This window comes from Amblyomma mixtum, chromosome 7, assembly GCF_055824585.1.
Source record: "Amblyomma mixtum isolate Tamu chromosome 7, ASM5582458v1, whole genome shotgun sequence".
Classification (NCBI taxonomy): domain Eukaryota; kingdom Metazoa; phylum Arthropoda; class Arachnida; order Ixodida; family Ixodidae; genus Amblyomma; species Amblyomma mixtum.
In genome coordinates this window covers 131,191,874-131,217,412 of record NC_143018.1, presented here as the reverse complement: position 1 = coordinate 131,217,412, position 25,539 = coordinate 131,191,874, and the positions used below count along the sequence as shown (strand labels likewise).

The 25,539-nt window shown below is 49.1% G+C and overlaps 1 long non-coding RNA gene across 1 annotated transcript in view; it reads left to right on the top strand.

The window, feature by feature from the left end:
• The window catches only part of LOC149337604 (uncharacterized), a 41,296-nt gene extending 16,279 nt beyond the window's left edge, over positions 1-25,017 (top strand). Inside the window, exon 2 of the long non-coding RNA XR_016284410.1 lies at positions 24,879-25,017. This is a non-coding gene — a long non-coding RNA (uncharacterized LOC149337604). The remainder of the gene's footprint in view (positions 1-24,878) is intronic.
• The last annotated feature ends 522 nt before the right edge of the window (positions 25,018-25,539 follow it).

The window sequence follows — 25,539 nt, the reverse complement described above, 5'->3', positions numbered from 1 at the left end:
AAATGTACAGTGAACAATCGCGTAGCAGAATGCAGCACTCAGGCTTTCACCTTTCACCACTTTAGCCGCTAAAGTTCCTCGTAATTTTTTCTTTTCTCTCACTGTTCCATTGTATGACATGCTGCGATCGATGGCTTCTTGGCACCCTCTAGCGCCTATGCCGCTCAGCTTGTAGCCTTTCATTCTGCTGTTGTTTATGCTATTCACAACCCTCACTCTACGCCTGTTCATTTTTACACTGATTCTGTATCTCTGCTTTCTGCCCTGTCTTCAGTTACTTCTTACAATCCTACTATTATTGCAATTAAGAAAGATCTCTATCGTTTGTCTTCTCTAGCCCCATTTCTTTTATTTCATACACGGTGTCATTCCGGAATTTTCTGTAACGAGTTAGCCGACCAAGCTGCTGGTAGTGCCGGGCAGTTTGGAAGTTTACATATTTCTACCCTTTCACGTCGTTGCGTGCATTCCCGTTTGCATCATTATTCACTTCATTCATGGGGCATTTTTTGGCGCGAGAGTAATGGTGGCACTGAAATATTCAATTGTATCCCTGATACACTTAATATTTCCCCTATTCGTCTACCCAGGAATCCTCTAATAACTTTACTTACTGGGCATGGTAGATTTCCGTTGTGTTTTAAAAGATTTGGCCTGTCTCCGTCTTCAATTTGTTCCTGCAGATATTTATGTGAAGATATCAGTCATTACTTCTGGGACTGTGCCGTTACTGCTCCTTTAGTTTCCCGTTTAAAATCTCTTTGCTCATCGGACATCACACCATCTGTTTGCCCCTCCGTTCTTCGAGTCACTGCTGCTTGTCCTGTTCTCCTTCAAATGGTTCACCTCATAAGTAGTACAATTCCAAATTATTTACGCTGATTCCTCTCTTTCCTCTAATTTCTCTTCCCCAAGCTTTGCACAGAGGAGCGCCCCGTGCTCCTTTATTGAGCATAGGCGGCTTTGTCGTGGTGTGACTGTGACTGTGACTGCGTTCTTCACTCTGTGACTGTGACTCTGTCTTGACTGTGTTACTGTGTCTGTGTCCCTGAGTGTGTGACTGCGACATCGGTTTTTTCTTTTGTCTTGATTATGTTTTTATTTTTCTTATTTTTATTTTGTGGCCGGCGCTCAGTGCTTTCTTCGACTGTTACGGTGACCATGACTTTGCAGTGACTTGGGATTTCTCTTTTTTTTATTACTATTATTCATTCCGCGGACTGCACGCTGTGCTTTGGCTATCTGCCTGGGACTATCTTTTATTGTGACGAACCTTTTATTTCTTTTCTTTTGAGTTTTTTATTAATGCTCTCTTTTTCCCTTAATTTTTTTTTTCTTCTTTGGAACATTTAATTATTTTTCATTAATATTGAATTGGCATTAATCCTGGCAAAGTATTGCTGGTCCAGGCATCCTCTCTCTTTCTTTTATGTTTTTTTTACCTTTTTTTAGAGGACCAATAAAAGTGTAAAAGGGCTTCCTGGAGGCAGTATACTCTTCTGCTTCCGTTCGGGACACTGTGACTCCAACGTTATTTCGTTTACATCCGCTAACGATCCCGTCATGCCCCTATCCTTACTTGGCCAGTGACATCCCTGTTAGCCATTTAACGGGAGAAAGAACAAAATAGTTTATTAGCCCACCGACGTGAATGAAAAAGAAGATCGTGATGTACAGCCGACCAATGCTCTAATGATCTGCTGCAAACCTTGGCTGGTCATTCGGTCGACTCCTTCAGAACTCAGCGAAGACCGGCTAACACACGTCGTGAAGGCGAGGTTGTAATGTAGATTACACAGCGCGAAAATACGTTGAATTAAGAATGAAACTGACGTGCGCGGACTTGCCACGGTGTTTGGAAATGTAGATACGCACAGCAGATAGCGTGCGCTAGGTAGACTTCGAATGCAGTTTTTCGCCCTCGCTCAGCCGTGCTTGTAACTGAGGGACGGCGTTGTTTCGGGTCGAGTCTCTTCGAAAAACGTTCTTCCCCCTCACCGGTCGTGCGGTCTGTATAGAAACACGTGCATTCTGGGGACCTTGAAAACTTCCTGGGGACATCGAGAAGAGTTACACGCTGACTTTATAAGCCTGTCATCTCCTCCTTTATGATTACGTACAGCCACCGCAGTTATATCATTCCAAAACAATGTTCAACAATCTAGACCGTGGCTCAAACCCAGGGCCGGCAGCAGCCGTCCCCCTTCAGAGCTCGTCCCCGCCCTCTGCGTTGGCCGCGAATCACAACACTACGCACGCTATCTAACACCGCGTACTTGGAAGTCAGCAATACGCTCTCTGGCTACCCACGCGCAAGTACCAAATTGCTGATAATAGACCTGCCACCCTGCCGCCGTCAAACGGGCTCCGAAGTATTGCCCTGCTGCGACGACCAGGCTGGCCCGGGCCAGCGCCGCCGCCCTTGTGAGGCTCGACACTTTGCCGCCTTCTCCGATGTAGAATCCTAAAATGATGGGCTGAATAACGTCGCCAGCACAGCTGGCAAAATTAACTGCTTGGCGGCCACTGTTCACGCCGACTAACAAGAAGCGCCAAACACAGGCGCCCCTCGTTTGAAGTACCGAAAGGTCTTCTATAACGACACGCTTCGAAAGCCGACACGATGGCTTGCCAGCAGTTCTCTGCCCAGCCGGCTAATCCTGTACAATTGCCAGAGGTAGCTCGCAACGTCGTCGGAAGGCGGAAAGGATAAAGACAATATAGAACAAAACTTACTAAAATCACATAAAGATCCGGGCTAACTCACGTTACAAAAAGGCGAGTGTGAAAAAATGAAAGGCAGCAGCTAAGTATGAACAGCAACATCGCTGCCTTTGTTGGAAGAGTGGCCATGGCGTTTGTCTTCCGAACATGGATGTGGGATAGGATCGCGGCAGTGCCGATGACATTGTGCTTATGGAGCCGTAATGACAAAACGTCTGCGCGGCTCGCGATGTCAGTGCACTTTCAGAAAGCCTAGGCATCCGTAATAAGTCTGGAGCCCTCCACTGCGGCGTGTCTCAAAACCCATGTGCAGCCCCAAGGTTGAACCGTTCTCTGCGCAGCGTTATATGAACGAGCAGCTGGCAGCCTCTCCGTCTTTCTCATTAATCGAGTGAGACTCAGTCAGTGAGTCAGAACAGCCTTATTTCGGAGCCAGATGAAGACCCCAGAGGGTGGGTCACCTTTCGGCTAGAGCCCGCTGTTTATCCAGCGCCACCGAGTATTGCCAAGCGCTCCAGGTTGTGTGTGCGTGTGCGCGTGTGTGCGTGTGCGCGTGTTGGGGGGGCGGAGGGGTAAGGAGTGCGTTGCATGTGAAAAGCATATGTATGCTCGGTGTCTGCGATCTGATGAGAACAATATGGGCAGTTTGGGTCCTCTGCGGAAGCCGAATAAATACAGTCTGTGCGAGGTAAGGAGCACGTTGGTTTGAATTACGACGAATTCGGGGTTGTTGTGAGATGAGATGTGGATATGGAGGAGGGAGCATGGTGCCCTCCTCTTTCACGTACTCGTTGTGCTCGTTTAGCTATTTAATTAGGCTGGAACTTCGCCCATAGGCAAGTAGCCTCTCGTTAGATCATGCGGTGGTATACAGGATAATATATTGGACGAGCCCAGTCCATGCTCTACCTCGTGAGCACGCTCGACAAGCCGGTACATCGGAAATGCGCGGAATGCTAAGAATCTTCTACCTTATATCACATCAGAGTTTGCCGACAAACACAGCTAGCACCAAAGATAAACAGCTCCATTATAGGACGCTGCAGAAGCCTGGAAGGCCAGCTCAAGCTTATCAACCGGGCTCGCGTGACATCTGAGGCCTCTGGAGACATGGACTAGGGGCTCTACGGCCCCCACCAAAGATAGTTTTTTTTTTCTGTTTCTCTGTTTCTCCAGCTCATAACTAGTGCGAGCCGTGAGCAGGTGCCAAAGCCGCTTAGTCGTCGTCATCGGCCGGACATTGAAAATAATCTGACGAACTAAATATGATGGGTCGCTTTCACTAAGAACGCTTGATAACCGACTCGTAAGTTGAATAAGTATGAAAATAACCGTCTATGCCCATGTTTCGGCACTGTTCATTGCACTGTCGAAAGAAAAATCAGAGCATTAGTCAACACACGTTTGCTTGAGCCTTCATTGCGGAAGCCTCGCACATCCTGCCAAGACACACGCCATGTTGCTCCAAGGACATATTTTAATAGTGGCACGTGAAGAAATTAACGCAAGGGATCTCGCTTAGGATGGTATCGTGTCTTGAAAGATCTTGGTTTTCGTTGAATAGTGAACGGAGTATCGCGTTCTAGTGCCAAAACCCTCCTTTCTACTGGAATCAGTTTAGAAAAGTGGATGTGGTGGCGGTGAAAGAGTATGCCGCCGCGGTGGCTCAGTGGTTACGGTGCTCGGCTGCTGACCCGAAAGGCGCGGGTGCATGGAGCCCCATGCATACGGAGTGCGCTTGTTGGATGCGATGGAAGAACCATGCACACTTGATGAAAAAAGAATATTGGAAGGGATACTTAGGCTACACCTTCACGGTACGAAGGGATAGCGTAATGGTTTAATTACGATACCTGATAATCCTCATATCCCTCCTAGCGCCGTGGTGCAGCATTTAAGCGACGCGACGCTGACTCCGATGTCAGGTGCTCCCAGTGGCAAGCCTTGTGTAACAGGTTGCTCTTCCCGGGCGAACAATTATTAATTTAACTGACGGCTGCAATGGGGGCGAGCTTCCTCACTATCCGGTGGAAGGTTGTGAAGACGCCGCAAGATTACGTCACCAAGGTGACCCGCCTGTCTCCTACGTTGCTCTCTGGGGAGCACCTGCCATAGCCATGCACATGCTCTGCAGCAGCCGTGCAACACACGTGATACGGACGAGATCCAGAGAATGTAAAAAGGCGCCGGAAAGGGCTCGCCAATTTTCGCCCAAGATTCTCGGGCCTCTGGTGGATGTAAAAGTGTGTTATTTTTCTCAGTTCAGTTGTCAAAGTTCAGACAATGTATGGATTTGTGACTTATTGCTCTTGTTAGGTGCTTGGGAGCTCCTTTAAGAAATTCAACAGCAGTCTTATGGCCACAATACTGCCGAACATCGCAAAAAAGGCGGGACAACAACAAGACAAGCGCTGACTATCAACTGGATTTATTGAAGGACGGAAGGGTATATGTACAAAAACATAACACAAAGAAGTAAGAAGATAGTGTGAAAAGGGCCGTGAAAATCAAAACATATGTCACATGTGAAGTGATGTAAGCCAATTCCTTGTTGCTAAGTGCCACGGAAGGACTGCTGATGCATTCGTCACCTTGCCTTTGGATGTGATGCGCTTCCATTATTTCGCGCGTGAGCTTATCTTTATGGCGGAACAGAACTTCGGTTTTCTTGTACTCCGGTGCGCACTTGCACTTTTTGCAGCGGAACTTTGTGCGCGGAAGCCCGCCGTCTTGTTCCGATTTCCTTTCTTGCTCCCTTGCTTCCCTTTCCGTGGCACTTAGCAACAAGGAATTGGCTTACATCACTTCACATGTGACATAAGTTTTGATTTTCACGGCCCTTTTCACACTATCTTCTTACTTCTTTGTGTTATGTTTTTGTATATATACCCTTCCGCCCTTCAATAAACCCAGTTGATAGTCACCGCTTGTCTTGTTGTTGTCCCGCCTTTTTTGCGCTGTTCGCCAGTATGAATGCATACCAACTCGCCAAGATCTCAGCCTTATAGCCACCAGCCTCTTAACCGTTGTACACTCAGGAAATACCAATCTGAGCGACGCTGTCGAGAGACATGCCATCCCCAGAGGACGCTGATATAAGTCTCGTGCTAAAGCAAAGAGTACGCGTGTACTCGTGCAAAGCGTTGTGCCTCAATGGCACGGCTCAAGTACATCAGGTGACGCCCAGATGCGCATTTTGTGCTGCCTTCAGGCGTTTAGGCACTGTCACTGTGCAATCTGCGCAGGAAGGTGGATGCATAATAATTATGCTGTTTAGAGGCTGTTTTCATCTCCGTGCACATTGAAGTCTCAACTTAAAAGAATTAACAAGTACATTAAATTTTTTATGAAGGTCTTCCTCGGAGCTCAGGTTTACTAGCGCAAATTAGCTTACTTGGCTCCCGGAGCTTTTATTTCAGTACTAAGCTAATAACAAGGCGTCCGCTATGGAGCCATAAAAACTCTTTTATTTGATAAACCTCATTCTCATGCCTGCACAAACAGCGGTAGCACAGCTGGCCTAGCTGGAGTACAGGCACTGGTGCACTTGTTTCAGCTCCTCTTTACTGCAGTACTACTGGAACTCGTCTTCTTCATTCGAATTGCAGTGCTGCATCACAGGTTAATCAGGGTGGTGGTTTCACCAGTGCCACTCCCGGTGCTCCCTCCCTCGAAGAGAAGCTACCTCCGCACTTGTCGCAGGTAGACAGCACGCGCTGAAAGCACTCGTTGCCGTGAGAGAGACAATGAACCACAGAAAAATTAAGAGAAAATATTGTAACAAATATTCTGTCAAATCAATATTCGAGGATGATCACCGGGATGTGTTAGTACCACTTTACCTCAGCTTTAGAATCGTAATAGCGAGTGACTGACCGCAGACTGCGCTCCAGCAAATCGCACATTTATTACAAATAGTTCGCCAAAAAAGCGAGGGTGCTCTGTGTTGACGTCTTTTACACGGTGATGAAAATGAATTCATTTCTGTGAAACTGTGATCTCTGGGAAACTGCTGCTCTGAGGCTTCACAGATATCTTCCCTGAGGAGTTTTGTCATGTGTGCAAGCCGAAGGAGGGGGGGGGGAGGACACATCAGTTCCAGATGGTAGTTTAGGCCGTTCGCGGATGGAATGCGTTACGCAGCTGCTATACAGGTTACCATAAAGAGATTCAGGGCCTATGCTCATCGTCCCGGATTTGACAGTCGCATGTATTTATTTTGAAAATTTCAAGAAATGTGTGTGGACGAGACGCCCGCTAATAAAATTTTATCAAAATGAAACACTCCAAGAATTTCACCGCCTTTTTGTGTAAGGTGTACACATGTGGGCAGAGTGCACGGAATCGAAAGTTTGTTATAGCGCAGCTACTAAGCGGCCGTTTGTTGGTTGAGCCACTATTTCGTCATCGGTGGAACCTAGCCAAATTTTTATTAAATAAAAGAATGCAAAACATTTTTTTCGACTCAGATTCGAACGAGCGGCGGCGCAAAAAGATCAGCTTCTTTGACCACTGCACGAGAGCACTATGTCATTGCCACAATTTTTTTCTTTATTCCATTGAAATCAAACCGGCTAACTCACCAAACGTTTTACGTATCATCTTCATCATCAGCCCCACTACGAACACTACAAGGCGAAGGCCTCTTCCTTGTCTCTCCAATTAACCCTGTCCTTCGCCCGCTGTGGCCACCCTAGCCTCGCAAACTTATTAAAATCTAGTCCGCCGACCTAACTTTCTGCCGCCCCCCGCCACGCTTGCCTTCTCTTGGAATTCACTCCGTTACCCTTGTGGGTTTCTACGTGGACACAGGCCACCAACCACCGCGGGTTCGAGCTTCGCGCGAGCCAAGGGCCCCGATCAGCCGTCCACACACACTAGGACACCGATGCGGTGCACTCAACCTCCGCTTGGAGGAGAGCGATTCGCCGCAAAGAAATAGGCCTCCAAGTTCACCAAGGAGACGTTTATTCACGTCGTCCTTCAGCAGTACACACACACTCAATCGTCATCCCGTCACGGGGGCGCGCGAGGAGCAAGGCTCCGCTGCGCGCACGAAGCGACTCCAGCAATGCGCGCCGCTAGCACCCCCGCTGCAGGAGAATGTCCTCGCGGCAGTGCTGTGATCTCTCTCTCGTGTCGACCGTTGGGCCGGTTGCGAGAGAGAGTGGGCAATCAACGCAAGGTACGCCTGTCGGAGGTCGCTGGACCCCGCTGGACAGGCTCGAGCCGCTGCAGGTCAGAGGACACGTGCGGGCGAGCTCGAGTATATGCACTGGTCCGAGCGGCAAAGGCCGGCAGGGACAAACAGTAGTACGCACCTTACGCTGTCTCGGCGGGATCTCTCTCTGGGCCCCGCTCGGACGGTCGCGCGGTACGCGGCCGCCAAGGCGGGTCCCAAAATCCCGCCAAAAGGCACCAATCGCAAAGGCCGTTGGGGAGCCGGGGCGGAGCTGTGGCCAAATGACAGTGATTAGTCACCTAGCCGCCTCTCCACCGCCTGAGGCGGGAGCAAGGGAAAGAGGAGAAACAACGCGGGAAGCCGGCAAGGCCGCGCAGAGGCAACGGCGGAAAGCCAGGATTCCCACATCCCCCTCTCCTTAAATGCCCTCCTACCCATCGGCAAAGCACGCGGCCAAAATAAAAAAATCAATACACAAAACAAAATAAGCTACACTTCAGTTACAAAATAAAGAAATGAATACACAAAAAAACTAGCTACACTTCAGTTCCAGCCAGAACAACGTAGAAAAAACACAAACAAAGGAAAGCTAGGCAACCAGCAAACACTGGCATACGCTTCAGTAAATAAAACAGCTTGCAGATTATATACATAGTACACAAGGAGATGTGAATTCAACTGTACAACTATGTGACAGGTGGATGCCAGCCTCAAAGTTCGATGGCGCGGTCCAGTGGGCCGGTCGGCGACTCACCGCTCGCAGACTTCAAGTTGAACGGGTTGGGAGGGCAGACGACTGATGGCGGTCTTCTTTCCGTTGATGACGACGGGGCCGCGGCAGAGCACTAACCTCGCGCCCTTGGGCACGACATCACGTTCGGGCACAAGCCAGTTAGTGCACCCCTTTCACGCCGGCTGAAACGGGCGAGGACGTTCGGCGGCGTCCTGATGTGTAACCTTGGCCACAGCGAGGGGTCCTTCTCATCCTCGCGCTCACGCAGAAGCACACAACGGCACAATTCACAGGCGTCGCCTTGGCTCATGGTTACGCGCGCACACAGGCACAGCCACAAACACGCATACACCGGCACGTGCGCGGACGCTGGTCGGCGACAACGGTCCCCTCATCAGAAGCGTCCAGAGGCGCCGCGGCGAGGGTAAAAGGGTGCACTTTCCGCCCCCGATCGCCCCAAACGCCCCGCCAACTTCCCCTCCATACGGGCCGCACAAAACTCGCACCGCGACACACGGCTCCTTAACGAGCCAACCACCCACAGTCGGGCCGGAAATGAGAAAAGGCGCGCCGTGCAAACGACACCTAATCCAATCTATTCCTTCTGGAAGATAAGAGCAAGCACGAGCGGGCTGAAGTTTGCCTATGTACATCTCGGTAAGTTAGAACAAAACCAGACGAACAAGCGGGGAACGAAAGTGGCTAGAAACTGAGTCAAACAAATAAATAAACTGATAAACACACAAGGTTGGAACTGAGCATGCTGCAAAATCAAAAAAAAAAATAACACACCGTGCTTCGCCTGGGTAGGGCCTGACGAGAAAGCTCGCCAGCTAGCTGAGGCTGCGTGCCTTCGGTTGCGGAAAAGTCCGCCGTCCGGCATCAATCACACCGGTGACCGTCGCCTCAGATTGTACCGGTGCTCCGCACGCTTGCGTTCCGCAGCACCTGTTGTGCCTTTGCGCTTGCCTTTGATACCAATGGGTACCGGCGCAAGCTCGTCACACTGTGACGCTTAGGCCTTCAGGTAAATGAACCCCTGCTTGCTCCTGGGGAAAGGCCCCATCAAATCGGAGGTGGCCATCTGCCACGGACGCACACTGTCAATCGGTTTCATCATTCCAGGCGGCTTGCCACCCCGTGACTTCACCGCTTGACAGACATGGCAGGAACGGCAATAGCGGAAAATGTCACGCTTCATGCCGGGCCACGTCACCGATTGACTCAGTTTTGCAAAAACTTTGGCGCCACTCAGATGACCGGCCAGTGGTTCGTCATTAGAGAATCGCAAAAGTGCGCCTCTTAGACTTTTGGGGATAACCACCTTGAACGGGTCGATGGACTCGTCATCGGTGGCTATGTACATCAGCACGAGCCCATCATGGTCCAGCAAATATGACTCCCCGGGGTTCGCCGCGACACACGCTGGCTTCTGCCCCCCTGCGCCCGCTACAATACCAGTAGCGTCACGGCGCTCCGTCTCCCTGAGACCGTCGCTCACCTCGCGACAAAAGGGGTCATTTTGCTGGGCTTTCAGTAGCTCTTTAGGGCTGAAAACGATTCCAGTTATCCCAGAGGGGAGCCTGGTCTCGTCCCCACTCAGGTTTGCAGCCAAAAATTCCGTTCGCGTCGGCACTTCCGACGCGCTCACGAAGAGCTTTGCCTCTCGTCCGCTTTGCGAAGCGCTGCTTGCCTGGTTAGCGGAATGGGTTAACCCGTTTGCGGGCTCCCCCTCCTTGCCGCCCGGCGGCTCGTCCGCTGTTTCGCCCCCTCCGCTTGCCGGCGTCCAGGTGCCGCTGTCGAGTGGGGCACGGGATAGCGCGTCAGCTACCACGTTCGTGCTCCCCTTCGATACTGCACCGAAAAGTCGTAATGCTGTATCAGGAGAGCCCAGCGCGCCAGCCGACCCGTAGGCTCACGGAGCCGCATCAGCCAACTGAGCGCACTGTGGTCTGTCTGCACCACGAATTGCGTTCCATCAAGGTAGACGTCAAATTTGCGCAGTGCAAACACGATGGCGAGGCACTCCTTCTCGGTCACGGAATAATTCCTCTCCGAGAGCAGCAAGGAGCGGCTGGCAAAGGCCAGCGGTTGCAGCATGCCACCGAATTCCTGTAGGAGAACTGCTCCTAAACCCAGATCGCTCGCGTCAGTCTGGACTACGAACTGTCTGGTCAGGTCGGGTAGCCTGAGCTGCGCTGTCTCGGCAATGGCACTAGACGGGAGGCGAAAGGATCGCTCTTGCTCGGGCTCCCATCGCCACGCGATAGTCTTTCCCCAGAGCTAGGTCAAGGGTGCCTGCACGCGGGCACAGGACGATAAAAGTTGGCCATTCCCACACAACGGCGCAGGCCGCGTACGTCCTTGGGCGCGGCAAATTCGAGTATGGCTCGAAGTTTCTCCGCATCTGGCTCAATGGAGCCCCCGGCCTCAGCGACTGCACCCCTGTCTTAGTGGAGGCTTGGGCGGGCTGCACGAACGAGGGAGGCAAGGCTCCTAGTTCGATGAGCGGCCTGGTTTCCACAGGGAACCGGGCCAGCGCCTCACCGTTCCCACAGCAGAATTGACTGCTCGCGGGGCACGGCTGCTGCTGTTCGAAACTGCCGGTTGCGGCAGCGTGACACGAACTGCTTTCGCACTGGGCGGAAGCTTACACAGCTGAGGCATGTGACCAGCGGATGCACCGCAGGGTGCTTCCGGTACAGCTCCAATGGGAGCCGCGCGGTCGACATTTTGGATTGTGTCGCCGTAGACCCCAATGGGGGCTGCGGCAAACCACGGTGTCTAGCTATTCGAAGGAACAGCAGCCAGCGGATAAAACGACGCTACAACCCCGTAGGAAGCCGACATGTAGCTGCCGAGTGCCCTGCTGGGGGTGTTAGACATGGTGCGCAAGCGTGAGCGGCAAGGCGACCTGCTCGGCTAATGTGCCATCAAAGGCGTAAGCGCCAATCACTTAGCACGTTGGGCGCCAGTTGTGGGTTTCTACGTGGACACAGGCCACAAACCACCGCGGGTTCGAGCTTCGCGCGAGCCAAGGGCCCCGATCAGCCGTCACTACACACACACTGGGACACAGATGCAGTGCACTCAACCTCCGCTGCGAGGAGAGCGATTCGCCGCAAAGAAATAGTCCTCCAAGTTCACAAAGGAGGCGTTTATTCACGTCGTCCTTCAGCAGGTACACACGCACTCAATAGTCACCCCGTCCCGGGGGCGCGCGAGGAGCAAGGCTCCGCTGCGCGCACGAAGCGACTCGAGCAATGCGCGCCGCTAGCACGCCGCTGCAGGAGAATGTCCCCGCGACAGTGCTGTGATCTCTCTCTCGTGTCGACCGTTGGGCCGGTTGCGAGAGAGAGTGGGCAATAAACACAAGGTACGCCTGTCGGAGGTCGCTGGACCACGCTGGACAGGCTCGAGCCGCTGCAGGTCAGAGGACACGTGCGGGCGAGCTCGAGTATATGCACTGGTCCGAGCGGCAAAGGCCGGCAGGGACAAACAGTAGTACGCACCTTACGCTGTCTCGGAGGGATCTCTCTCTGGGCCCCGCTCGGACAGTCGCGCGGTACGCGGCCGCCAAGGCGGGTCCCGAAATCCCGCCAAAAGGCACCAATCGCAAAGGCCGTTGGGGAGCCGGGGCGGAGCTGTGGCCAAATGACAGCGATTAGTCACCTAGCCGCCTCTCCACCGCCTGAGGCGGGAGCAAGGGAAAGAGGAGAAACAACGCGGGAAGCCGGCACAGCCGCGCAGAGGCAACGGCGGAAAGCCAGGATTCCCACACCCTTAAGGACCAATGGTTTCTAGCTTTACCAACAAGATTCTCTGACCAAGCCCTTTTCTTCCTTTTGATTTTTAAGAGGATGTCATTACCACGTCTTTGATCCCTGGCCCAATATGCTCTCTTCATGGCACTCAAAACTACACAAATCATACATTTTTCCGTAGCTCGTTGCATTCTCCCTAACTTAAGTTGAGTCCTCTTTGGTAGCCTCCACGATTTTGACCCATAGGTGAGTACCGGTAACATACAGCTGCTCTATGATTTTCTCTTGAGGGATATTGGTAACCTGCATTCGTGACCTCAAAGAACCTGCCATATGCGCCCACCTCGCGGTTCCATAGCGAGGCTGTTGAGCATTACTTTGTATTTGTGAATATTAATTTTATACCCACCATTCTGCGCTGCCTAACTCATTGCCTATGCTTTCCAGCTCATCTCCTGGGTGACTTAGCAAGGAAATGTCGTCAGCGAATCGCAAATTTCTTAGGTATTCTCTACTAATTCTTGTCCGCAACTGTTCGCAATTCGGGCCTGGAAACCTCCTGTAAATAGGCAGTGAATAGCATCCGCAAGATCGTATCTCCCTGCCTAACACCCTTTCTTACTATAGTGTTATTGCTGACTTTATGAAGGACTATGGTACCTGTGCATTCGGTAGAGATATCTTCCAGTATTTTCACATAAAACTCATTTGCACCCTGGTTCCGCAATGCCGGGATGACCGCTGAGATTTCTACTCAGTCAAATGCTTTCTCGTAACCAATGAACGCTATACATAGGGGTTGGTGATATTCTGACCATTTCTCTATCATCTGATTTATATTGGGAATATGGTCTAATGTGGAGTTCCCTTTACGAAAGCCTGCCTGATCATTTGGTGGATTGAAATCTAAGGTTGCAGTAATTCTATTTGTGATTAACTTCGTAAAAACCTTGCAGATGCCCTTGCGCCATAAAAATTCCCTATCATCAGTATACATACCTTGTAGGCGACGGGCAGGAAGCTGATCAGTGTAAAATTTTTCAAGACGTAGACGTCTCCTTATCAATTAAGATATAGTTAGTTTTCTTCAAATTTTTCTTTTTCTTTATTTCTTACTTACATTACGCAAATCAAGGAAAAGGAAGCGAAAGGTAGTTTCGCACTTGAGACTGGCCTGCTCTTTCTAAACATTGAAACATACTTAAACACTAAAACACTGTACCGCATTCATTAGGACTTATACATTGTAAGTAGCATAGAAATTATAGCTATGCTCGAGGTCATAAGGCACTGGTCTACAGTGTGGCTAGTTTTTCTCGCTTAACCAGCCGACCTTCAAGAGGTCGGCTGTTACCATATCCTCACCAGCTGCGTGCCCCTTTACATTGCTCATAAGGCTTTCTTTTCCTCCAATATCGTTACTGGCAGTATGTCCCATTGCTATGCGCTCCTGCAACTCTCATTACCGCTCTGATTACATTGGCGGCTGCATAGATATGTGTATAATTCTTCGGCTACATTAACTATCTTATCCATCATGCTAGTGACATTGCCCTCTTCGTCTCTTAGCGCATACATCTGGTTTTTACCTTTGCCTAGTTTCCTGTTCACCACTTTTGAGGGTACCTGCGTTCTTGAGAGCCCGCTTTATTTCTCTGTTATAAACTTCCTTTTGTCGGCTACCTTGGGCTAATTTATTAACTTTCGTAGCTCTGCCAGTTGGCGTTTCTATATCAGACTTTTTTTCTTCTCAGATGGCGTACCGGTATCCTGTCTAACGATCCTACCGTCTACTTCTACTGTGCACTCCCTAATAATAACCGTGACATTATCGTAGATTGTTTGAAGTTTAAGATCGTCTTCATGATTTAGGGCGGAATATCTGTTGTGTAGCGATATCCTGGATTCTTCTACTTTAATTCTTACCGCTAACTCGTTAATCGGCTTTCGCTTAACTGATTTCTTTCATTCTATCCTCAGGTCTCAGCTAATTCGAGACCTTGCCACTTTGTGATCGCTATAACGCACCTTTCCGAGCACCACCACATCCTGTACGATGCCAGGACGAGCGCATAGTATAAAATATATTTAAATTTTATTCCACTATGGGGGTCCTTCCGCGTCCACTTCCTGTTCTTTCTTTTCAGGAAGAAGATATTGTTGCTGCGTAAGTTATTTCTATCAGTGAACTCTACTAATAACTCTCCCATGCTATTCCTGGAGGCTATGCCATAGTCGCCTACTGGCTGGCTTCCGGACTGTTTCTTGCCTACCTTCGCACTGATGCCGCCCATTAGTACAGTGTACTGTGATTTTACTTTGTTCATTGCCGATGCCACGTCCTCAGAGAATCTTTGAACAATTTGGTCATCATGACTGGATGTAAGCGCGTAGACCTCCACCACCATCAGCTTGTACCCTTTATTAAGCCTAGTTGCGATAGCTGTCATCCTCTCGTTAATACTTCTACAACTCCTTCATGTTGCCAGCATTAACTTGATTGATGAGGATTCCCGAACCTAGTTCTCGTCTGTCGTCTGTCCGCTAATCCACGATTGCACAACACATGCCCGCCGCAAAGTACTGTATACGACTAACTATTGGACCCACGCTATTCCGCCATGCGGACACGTATTCTCACAACCGATCACACGTGGTGTTAAACTGCAGCGCACACTTGTTGTTGTGTCAGTTGGATTTGAAAATACAGCACACACTTGCTAAGTGCATTGCACATCATCGTTATCACCAAATACTGTGCGGTTTCGAAAAGAACAGGGAGATATGTGAGGAAACACCAGCTGCCTGTTGTGTTCTCCACCATTCAGTTTCGATTTAGGTACAAAATGGCTGCCATCCGAAAATCTTTCTGAATTCCCTCTTATGGCTATTAATGTTAAAATTAATAAGTACTCAAGGCATCCCAAACAGTGCACGTATGTCCCCGGTTCCATTAGTTACAATTAGTTACCGACCTCGCAGTTTGCGATTTGTTCTTAATTTAAACCACTTAATCTGCAGTCATTTTTTTACCTGAACACGTTGTTCTCCATCTTGTGGTCGCCGCCTGTGTCTTGGCCAGTTCTCCGCAGTAAGCAAGCACCATTAAATCCTTAGGGACAATGGCATCAGCCGGCAAGTGCCATAACTATTGAAAATAGTCTCATGCTTCGTCTGCCGCTGGTCGTAAACAAGCTGCCCGAGCAGAGGCTCAGGGCCGACCCAGAGAGAATCCTACCGTTCGCGCCTGCGAAGCACACGATCATAGCCGCCGCAGAGAGCACACAGGAGTTCGTAGTGCCAAAGGCACGTTGATTCCTTCCAGAGGACCCCTGTCCTCATTCCAAAAGAACTTGTGTTGAAAATAAAGATTGTTTTTCGAACTGTACCAATTTACACGTGTCTCTCAAGTGTTTTACCTGAATATATCACAAAATCGAAACGGTATAAAGGTGCGCTCAAACTTTGCTGTATTTATTATCGTAATCACCTTTAAAAATTAATTTTAGTTTATTTAATGAAGGTATTTACGCGGACAATCAGCTTCTCGCTGTGTCAGCGCATGGTTTATTTTTCTTTTTAAGGGTGCGACCGCATTTCTAAACTCATAATCGTTCGTTTTTGAAGTTATTGCACACAAAGGAGGCACGCGGAATAAAGGCAAAATGCCTTGCAAACGTTGGCACGCAACCGAGGGCTTAAATTGAGGGCTTGACTGCTCTCAACCCGCAACCAATACCCTGCGACGCTTCAACCTGCGACGCTTCGAATATTTTTCAGTGACAGCTGGCAGTAGTACGCATGCAACAAAAAAAAATGGAAGGCGCGGGAATTTCCTCACTTTCGGTGGATGCCTCAGCCCCGGGTTTCAATAAATAGCAACAGCTAGTTGAAATAAACTGAGAGACAAGCGCTCTAGTTGCACAGTAAAGCTACTGCGACCACCTAGCTTTTATTACATCCAGGCAGTGGAAGTTACAAAACCATTACAGCACAAGCTTATATGGATGGTCAAAGTTGTGGTGCGCTGCTGACCAAGTACTAGAGAAATTAATCATAGAATTAGACAAAAGAAAAGGATAGAACTACGTGTTATTATTAACGCTTGGACTCAACACGCTTTGCACTTTCTAAAATATTTTAGGCTGCGCATGCATCTCCGTCGTTATTTTCAAAACATAGGTTTAGTTTTATTCTCTGTTCGCCACAGGACGCCAGAAAAAAAACTCATTATTATAGTCTTTAAGCGAGTTTTTGTTATATTTGTCCCCTATGTAACTGAAATTCTGAGTGTTTTCCTCATACAACCCTTTGCAACTCCGCATACAACTAAGCAGCATTGAAGATGCTTGAAAAAAAAAAAGCCCAGTCATCATGGCGGGAGAGATAGCTTTGAGGCACAAGCGAAGCGTTCGAAGGGATGATGTAAATAAAGATGATCTGGATGATGTAAATAAAGATTTGATTGATTGATTGATTGATTGATTGATTGATTGATTGATTGATTGATTGATTGATTGATTGATTGATTGATTGATTGATTGACTGAAAATAATCAGCTCCTGTAGACCAAAACTGCAGCGTCTATATGAGATCCTCTGCTTCACAAGCTTTCGAATAATTTAAGAAAGGTGAGAAGGAGACACAACACAAAAATGCTGTCTCCTGCACCATGCAAGCTATCAGATTCATCCGTATCGTGTTCAAGAAAAAGAACTACAAATGCAGATAATGACGAACTGCGGATTCCAAGAAAGGCGCAAAAGGCACTGTGCACGAAGTTTATTTGTCACACAGCGGTTCCTATATTTGTCAATATGGATTGGCATTTCAAAGAGAGAGCGAAAGAGCTGGCGTTCCTCTTGAAAACAAGGAAACAGCACAAAAAACACGGACAGCACAAGAGAAGTGGAAGGGATGCGGGCAGACTGACAACTGAATTTTTTTGTATGAAAGATGGTGAAGGAAGATTTTGACAATCTGTCTTCTGGTGAGAATTCCCACGTTGAGAAACATTGTTTTGCCTGCGAAAAAAAAACTGAAAAAGTTGGGCCTTCTGCTTCTAGACAACACAAAATTTATTTACAGGCACAGTGACGTGGTACATTACAGTTGTTCGAACCCTATGTTATAAAGAAGAACGACGCGTTTGGGCTATCGATCCTTCCGTTGCACTTTTAGACTGTGAGGTGCAATTTCTGGACGTGAAGAACTGACCGCAACTAACTGATAGCCTTGCCCACGTGCTTTTTGATCACGCATATATATCATCTATATATGTATATCATCATATATATATATAATTGCAATACGAAAAGGTGTCATGCAGGGAGACACGATCTCGCCAGTGATATTCACCGCCTGCTTACAGGAGGTATTCCGGGGCCTGAAATGGGAAGAGTTGGGGATCAGAGTTAATATAGAATACCTGAGTAAATTGCGATTTGCTGATGACATTGCCTTGCTAAGCCACTCAGGACATGAAATGCAAAGCATGATCAATGAGTTAGACAGGCAGAGCAGAATGGTGGGGCTAGAAATTGACATGTAGAAAACCAAAGTAATATACAACAGCTTAGCAAGGGAACAGCAGTTCACAATTGGTAGCGAGGTGCTCGAAGAAGTAAGAGAATATGTCTACTTAGGGAAGGTAGTGACCGCTGATCCGGATCACGAGAGGGAAATAACAAGAAGAATAAGAATGGGGTGGAGCGCGTATGGCAGGTTCTCTCAGATCATGAATGGCAGTTTGCCAATATCCTTCAAGAGAAAAGTTTAACACAGCTGTACCTTACCGGTACTCACCTGTGGGGCAGAAACGTGGAGGCTAACAAAGAGGTTTCAGCTTAAGTTAAGGACAACGCAGCGAGCTATGGAAATAAGAATGATAGGTGTAACGATATGGGGTCGGAAGAGGGCGGAGTAGGTGAGGGAACAAACGCGTGTTAATGACACCCTAGTTGAAATCAATAGGAACAAAGCGCTTGGGCAGGGCATGTAATGCGAAGGCAAGCTAACCGCTGGTCCTTAAGGCTAACGGAGTGGATTCCAAGAGAAGGCAAACGTAGCATGGGGCGGCAGAAAGCTAGGTGCCAGGATGAGATTAAGAAGTTTGCGGGGATACAGTGGCCGCAACTATCAAAGGACAGGGTTAATTGGAGAGACATGAGAGAGGCATTTGCCCTGCAGTGGGTGTAGTCAGGATGATGATGATGATGATGATATATCTACTTTCATCGAATAAAATTCAATTGTGAGTGTGCGTTTCCTGTACACTTGAGGTGGGGGAGCGTTCAAAAGGAATAGTAAGCCTGACGACGCCCGTCCCCCTTGGTTGGTGTACCTGACGCAGCAACGCAGCGTAACATGTATAACAGTGTTGAGGGTTTGCGGTGTCGCAGCGGAGCACCAGAGAGAGACGACCAGCGTGGCAGGCTTCTAGTTCCGAACTGCTCGTGCCGGGCGTGCGCTCCGAGCACGCGCTGTCCATCTTTATTTTCTTATAGCACGCGCTGTAACGCCGATCTCAGCGCCGGCGCTTGATAGCGTCGCCGGGCGCTATAACAGTAATGTAGCATACAAGTTCTACTTCTGTGCACTTCTGTTTGTGTTGGGCGTGTTTTCTGGCGCAGTGACCACATTTTCAAGATGAGCATCCGTCATGTAGCCCAGGTTGCCGCTCTACTACTGCAGAGGTTGGAAAAATTAGTTCAGGAAACCATCCATATAAAAAAGGCTTGGAGATCTATGAAGCCTCGATTATTTCCATGGCCAGCTGCAGGCCGACCTCTCCAGTTTTCCCCCAAAGTAAAATTCATTTCTCTCTCTCTACAAAGCCAGTAATTGATAGGTAGGCATCCTATCAGTTTCGATATCATAACGGGAACTAACGTCTCTCGAAGATTTTGTGAATTACAGGAATATTTTCGTTCTTGCTGCTGCTTTCTAATAATTCTACTTGTTTTCGTATTTATACTTTTACCGTGGCACTGCTTTGCTAGGAATGTGTTACTTTGCATTAACTATGGTCATGCTTTAGGAACGTCGTCGTGTTTTGTTGTGCGGCGTCGCCTGCTTCTCTGTCTGATATTGTCAGATAAAATTAGCGTGAACCGCCAAGTAGGAGCGTGACGACGGACCTGAAAACGCGTTATAGGTTCCGCCTCTTGAGCTTTCTGCACATGCTCCAACTCTGGCCTTCTCGCGACGCTGCAGCTCAGAGAAGCGCGGACCGCGCGTTGCCGTGTTCCCTTCATGTATGATACATACTACACGTCAAATATCACTGTGTTGTCCACCTTACCCCTTAATCCGCTGGAGCGCTGTTCACTGGCAACTTTCATCGGCACTATATACAAGTTTCTCTCTTACGTACACCGTTCCATCCGACCAATTCGCGTTTTGAAATATGACTGGTCATGCGATTCGGCTGCTGCACGAAGTACGCTGCTAACGAAAAGAAACCACAGCAGCAGGAGCTCTGGCAGTAGTTCAAAGGGCTACTCTGGACGCCCCAATCGCGAAGAAACACAGGCAACCAGCGCGCAGGACTATTCACGTTATCGTGCAACAAGGCAGGTCGGGGGTGTGTGCTCAATCTATAGGCCGCTCTCCTACACAACTTTCCTTATTAGCGACCACGTAGAGTGCAGCCGAGCCCACTGATTACTTTATCGTGGGGTACCTCAGTGATTTTTTTTGAGGCAGTGGTCACGCACCTGACATTAGACGGTGAGGAAAAAAACTATCTGCGGTTTCATCGGTTTGCAGGGAGCAAGAAGCTGTACTATCTTGGGTTATTTTATTAATATCACTCGAGCTACGACTGTTCGCTAGATCAGTGCTCTATCATAGAACGAGTCGGCAAACTTGACGAGAGTGGCTGCATGCGCACGAAGCACACCACTGGGTCTCCGTGATCTCCAAGTATGTTCCTTAAGCTGCGCACGGCCGGCGGTTGTTTTCTGCAGTTATCGCACTGTTTGAAATGTTCAAAGCAATCCACGTGAAGTTAGCTGCTTGCAGAAGGCTCAGTGTTTTGCAGCGAATCTCACAGTAAACATTTTGCTTGTTCCTTTATTAGAGAGGCTGATAGTATCTGATGCTGTTTGTTTCAGAGCGCTCTGTGCGCTAAGAGGCACGCTGCACATTCGACCGGCTGAAACCAGGCACTTTTACTACATTCGGCTGGCTCTTTCTAAGCGCTTGCCTCTGCTAAGGGTGCCACGGGGCGTTCCGAATTTCTTCACATAGCGTTTGGATACCTTGGAAAATTCAGCTCAACAAAGGGATGAGTACAAAGGAAGAAGAGACAGACGAGCCGCACTCGGCCAGCTCAGCACAATCGGGGAAAGCGGCAGCGCGAACCAACAAGAATCAAAGAGAGACACAAGAACGCAGGACAAGGGCTGAACTACCAAATAAATTTTCGTTTTCAAACAGGCCATATTATATACTGTCCAATACGCCAAGAGCCCAGTGGCATGAGCAACCATGAAAGTGCAACCAGCGCCCACGCAACACTCAAATTTATCTCTGAAGGCCAGTTACCAGTAAAATCTCACTGTCGTGCAGCCAAACGCTGGAGGGAGGAACGAAGTTCATAAGCACAGAATGCGTCTTTAATTCACAGCGAATTAAGAGTCAACATGGTGAAGCGAAAGCAGAGTCAAAGGAAAACGCTCAACGACAACAAAAAAAAAAATACAGGCAACAACAACAACCTGTGTCTGTGGCTAAAAAGAATTCTAAAATGGGATCAAAACCAGGAGGTCATGGGAAATCAGAAGGAGGGTGCACCGGCGTTGCCGGCCGCTACAGTCGATCGCTGCGCTTGCTTCGGCCCCCAGCAGCTGTAGTAGCAGGCTGAAGCCGACGACGAATCTAGAGGAATTGCCTTCGGCTCTCATCGCATCTGCGCAATAGTTCCACAAGAATCAGCGAGAGGCGTTCCGCGTTATGGCGGCGGCATGAAGTCGACTGTGTACATTTTTTATTTTTTAGAAATTCCAGATCAACATGCTCCAGATCAACAAATTCCAGATGGCCTAAACAGTTCCTAATAATTAATGCCAAACTAATGTGAATATTGTATTAAACCGTAATGCGTATTTTCTAAACATTGTTAACATTATTTTAAAGCTAAAAGGTTCTTGAGAAGAAAAAAAATCTAATTTATGTCGTACACTTGCCTTCAACCGACGAGGCGACAGAACTTCGAGCGCACGCAGCCGCCGTAGAATTACATGTTGCATGGAATCACAGGTGGAGGTGTGCCAGACACATCACACAGGGCAAGATAGCCGTTGCGGTAGACGTTGTCAATGTTGTCGTGATCCACGCATGCCAGCAACAGTAGATTGCATCCCAGCGCTGCGAGAACAGCTGTCAGCAATCGCTGCTGAATGGTGACCCGCAGGCAGTCGACGGCCAGCAAAGGCCGCCCCGGTCAGAGAGCTACATACACGGCGCAGTACGTCTCTACAGGGCAGTCTGGCTCTTTGTTCAGCAGGCAGGCGGTGAACACACCTCTGTGCACTGTCCAGTCGATAGTTGCTTCAAGTTGGCCAACTGCCAAAGCAGCCGCAATGAGCCTCAGTAGAGCGGGACACTCATCAAAAGTAGGCACAGTCGTAAGACGGAAGACCCGCCACACATCTAAGCGCTGGCGCTGCGCCATCCAGGTGCACAAGCATGCTGTCCGCCGGAGACGGAATTCGTCGCTATCAGCAGCTTGGACAGCTTTTCATAAAGCACCGCCAACATCGGAGGGCGGCAGTTCCTGAAGTCGCGGCAACCACGGCAAGTTCTCTTCGTCCAAGCGCAACAGTTGCGCTGCACTGAATCCACGCAGCAGAAATTGCAGTTTTAACATCTGGATATCCGCCATTCAGGAGCAGTGTTGTGGTACTGATGCGGCGATGGTTAGCCGGCGTTCGTCGACGTAAGGAAGTGCACACCCCTCTCGATAAGATAACAACCGCGATCACTTCCATGGCACAGCTGTTTACATTGCCCACAAGTAGATGTGTGGCTTAAAATTGCACTTCTGAGTGCTGCTGCTAATACATCTCATTCTATTCAGGCCGTATTTAGGGGTGGTTTCATCTAATGACTGGCGTCAAGCCCTCTGCCGGGCGCAATGTACTCAAGGCGTCACTCAGAGGCACACTATCATTCTATGCTTTGTCATCCTGCATAGATTTTATGAAAGAAGTGGAAATATTTACCGCAGAAGAAGCACTGTCAAGGGCGCCGAAAATGAAAAAAATTGCGTACAATAAAGTTATCACATTATATGAAATCATGTGCCGCATTTTTTAGAAGCATATGCGTTAAAGGCTTACCAGCGTCTCTGTAACAAGTTACTGGCTGGTTGTCCACATAACTCTTCGTTCTTTAATGCTCGCTAGCTAAGTACCTGGCCTTTCACGGGATTATTCTTGTGTCGGCTGGGCACAAAAATAATCTCATCGAGTGGTCTAGCTAAGAGGAAGAAACGGCACGTGTTCACGACGGCAGCTGGAGGCCAATGCCGTTCTTCAATGTAGGTGACTTACTCGCTTTATCGATCGACGCACAAGTCGCAGTCTCTTAAGCAAGTCATTCTGATAGCTGTTTTCAGGGAAGGTAAGATAAAAGTATAAAGAATCTGCCTCGGCACAGGTGGCACTGGAGTTGTTCTATTTGCCGACTAAAACCTGATGCTGTCAGGCGCTTGCACGGCTACAAACGCGAGTGTACACTCTTAAAGATTTGGGGCCCGTGTTCGGCAGACATCATTTATTGCCTAGCTTCTCTCGGTGCAGATAGCTCACCGAGTGCAACGAAATCTGCTTGCTGCTCTCGCTTGGCTTTTGCTATGGCGTTGCAATACACGCGGAAAACGTCAGCACAGGCTCCCCATGTATATACTGGTAGCGTTCATTTCATATAGAAGCCCATACGTTCAATACATGCCAAATTGTGGGTGGAAGCGAGCGCATTCTGTGGCACGATTCCAAAAGAGAGACCATCAATATTGTGACTAACCAGAAGAATGGCGGCCGCAGACGTAGACGGAAACCTCTGAGCGGCCGAGTTGATTCCCAAAAACCTAGCCCAGCCCAACCGCCACTAATGCGACTGTGTCCTCTTAGTCCTCTTCTTGAATCAGCGCGGAGGTAGCGCCGGTGAGGCGAGTGGCATTAGTCCCTCTACCGTAAAACGAAAGCATCGAGTTGGTGCGAAGCAAATATTTACAAATGAATTGAAAAGCAAAAAAGGAAATGTCGACAGGAAAAGCACAGAGGAAAGTTGATAAATACAGTGGATAAGGAGAGGAAACCGAAAAAAAGTTAAGAATATCATGCACAGAACGAGAGCGTAGATTAAAATACAGAGTGAGAAGCACTGCAGTCACGCGAGAGCTGCGATTTCGAGCCACGCAAAGGTACAGTATCAGTTCGTAGCCGCCCATGGCCGCACTTCCATTAGGAACTACTCTAAAATTCGCGTTGCCGACGCGGCGGAAGACTTTATACGGTCCTAACAGTGGAGCGCCCCGCCGCGGTGGCTCAGTGGTTACGGCGCTCGGCTGCTGGCCTGAAAGACGCGGGTTCGATCCCGGCCGCGGCGGCTGAGTTTCTTTGGGGGAGAAATTCGAAAGGCCCGTGTACTGTGCGATGTCAGTACACGTTAAAGAACCCCAGGTGGTCGAAATTTCTGGTGCCCTTCACTACGGCGTCTCTCATAGCCTTAGTCGCTTTGGAACGTTAAATGTTATAAACCAACCAACCAACCAACCGTTTTTAACGCGCCTCCTTCAAAACAAGTTCCATAATATGTTGTCAGTAGAAGTAATTTATAATCATGCTTCTTTTTATTTTAGCTTGGTTAAAAGCTTTTTTAATTGATGTTTGAGGTCAACATTCCTTTCATCACTTGGCTGAACGGCGTACACAGCTGCGGGGCAGCCCACAGCGCGTTCACTCTAGAATTCCTTTCCACGCGCCCACAGTGACCCCATACAGAGCATACATGGTCTTCTGCATAGCTCACGGCGCCATAATATAGGGTTCGTCCTTAGTGGAGCTTCCTTGGTACATCGGTGGCCATACGGTAGATCATCCGCCTCGCATATTCTGGAGCTGCTAGGTTTGACCACAGTGCCGCCGGGGACCAACAGGTTTTCTAATGGGTCCAAGATTATTTTCTGGCGTGTTTTTCGACAGGGCTGCGCTTATGAGGTACGCCGGAGCGGAGGTCTGTGGTTAGTTTTGTTTCCCTGCGGACCGTTGACGCGCACCAGGATCTATGTACAGGAGTATTTTCGCACTGCGAGCTTCTGTCTAGAAGCAGCCACCACGGCCGGGAATCTCGGCAGTACGCGCCACATTGGAGCTGAAGTATTCGCGAGTCCAACATAAGCCTGATCACAACTTTGCGCCTAGGCTGTGTTTACACGTCGTGATGCCACCGCTTTGTTCTTCCACAGGTCCCCGCCGCACCAAGGGGAACAACTGGGGCTCACGCGTGGGGCGGCTCTCGAGGCCGTCACCTGCCGCTCCCGGAGGCCGGGCTCGTTCGAACACTGTCCGAGGTGACACAGAAATAAACTTTTTTTTTCTCCCACTCTTCCATTGTATGACATGCTGGGAACGATGGATTCCTGGACGCAGTATAAGTCTCGTGCTTCTGTTCGGGACACTGTGATTCCAACGTTATTTCGTTTACATGCGCTAACGATCCCGTCATGCCCCTATCCTTACTTGGCCAGTGAGATCCCTGTTAGCCATCTAATGGGAAAAGGAACGAAGTACTTTATTAGCCCACCGACGTGAACGAAAAAGAAGACCGTGATGTACAGCCAACCATTGTTCTAATGATCTGCTTCAAACCTTGGCTGGTCAGTTGGTCGACTCCTTGAGAACTCAGCGAAGACCGGCTAACACACGTCGTGAAGGCGAGGTTGTAATGTAGATTACACAGCGCGAAAATACGTGGACAAAAAGGATGAAACGAACGTGCGCGGACTCGCCACGGTGTTTGGAAATATATGTACGCACAGCAGATAGCGTGCGCTAGGTAGACTTCGAATGCAGTTCTTCGCCCTCGCTCAGCCGTGCTTGTAACTGAGGGACGGCGTTGTCTGGGGC